Source organism: Physeter macrocephalus, chromosome 1 (assembly GCF_002837175.3).
Source record: "Physeter macrocephalus isolate SW-GA chromosome 1, ASM283717v5, whole genome shotgun sequence".
In the NCBI taxonomy this organism is placed as follows: domain Eukaryota; kingdom Metazoa; phylum Chordata; class Mammalia; order Artiodactyla; family Physeteridae; genus Physeter; species Physeter macrocephalus.
The window spans coordinates 42,324,181-42,325,815 of NC_041214.2; positions in this window are offsets into that span (position 1 = coordinate 42,324,181).

Below are 1,635 nucleotides of genomic sequence, written 5' to 3' on the forward strand. Positions count from 1 at the left end.
ACCAATGGACAGATCATCCAAAATGAAAATAAATAAGGAAACAGAAACTTTAAATGACACAATAGACCAGATAGATTTAATTGATATTTATAGGACATTCCATCCAAAAACAGCAGATTACACTTTCTTCTCAAGTGCGCACAGAACATTCTCCAGGATAGATCAAATCTTGGGTCACTAATCAAGCTTCAGTAAATTTTAGAAAATTGAAATCATATCAAGCACCTTTTCTGACCACAATGCTATGAGATTAGAAATCAATTACAGGGAAAAAAATGTAAAAACACAAACAAATGGAGGCTAAACACTACGTTACTAAACAACCAAGAGATCACTAGAAAAATCAAAGAGGAAATTAAAAAATACCTAGAGACAAATAACAATGAAAACACGATGATCCAAAACCTATGGGATGCAGCAAAAGCAGTTCTAAGAGGGAAGTTTATAGCTCTACAAGCCTACTTCAAGAAACAAGAAAAATCTCAAATAAACAATCTAACCTTACACCTAAAGGAACTAGAGAAAGAAGAACAAATAAAACCTAAAGTTAGCCGAAGGAAAGAAATCATAAAGATCAGAGAAGAAATAAATGAAATAGAAACAAAGAAAACAATAGCAAAGATCAATAAAACTAAAAGCTGTTCTTTGAGAAGATAAACAAAATTGATAACCCATTAGCCAGACTCATCAAGAAAAAAGAGGGAAAGGACTCACCAATACAATTAGAAATGAAAATGGAGAAGTTAAAACAGGCACCACAGAAATACAAAGCATCCTAAAAGACTACTACAAGCAACTCTCTGCCAATAAAATGGACAACCTGGGAGAAATGGACAAATTCTTAGAAAGGTATAACCTTCCAAGACTGTACCAGGAAGAAATAGAAAATATGAACAGACCAATCACAAGTAATGAAATTGAAATTGTAATTAAAATGTTCCAACAAAGAAAAGTCCAGAACCAGATGGCTTCACAGGTGAATTCTACCAAACATTTAGAGGAGAGCTAACGCCCATCCTTCTCAAATTCTTCCAAAAAATTGCAGAGGAATGAGCACTCCCAAACTCATTCTATGAAGCCACCATCACCCTGATACCAAAACCAGACAAAGATATTACAAAAAAAGAAAAAGAAAATTATAGACCAATATCGCTGATGAATATAGATGCAAAAATCCTGAACAAAATACTAGCAAACAGAATCCAACAACACATTAAAAGGATCATACACTGTGATCAAGTGGGATTTATCCCAGGGATGCAAGGATTCTTCAATATATGCAAATCAATCAATGTGATACACCAAATTAACAAAATTGAACAATAAAAACCACATGATCATCTCAATAGATGCAGAAAAAGCTTTTGACAAAATTCAATACCCATTTATGATAAAAGCTCTCCAGAAGGTGGGCATAGAGGGAACCTACCTCAACCTAATAAAGGCCATATACAACAAACCCAAGGCAAACATCATTCTCATTGGTGAAAAACTGAAATCATTTCCTCTAAGATCAGGAACAAGACAAGGATGTCCACTCTCACCACTATTATTCAACATAGTTTTGGAAGTCCTAGCCACGGCAATCAGAGAAGAGGAAAAGTTAAAGGAATACAAATTGGAAAAGAAGAAGTA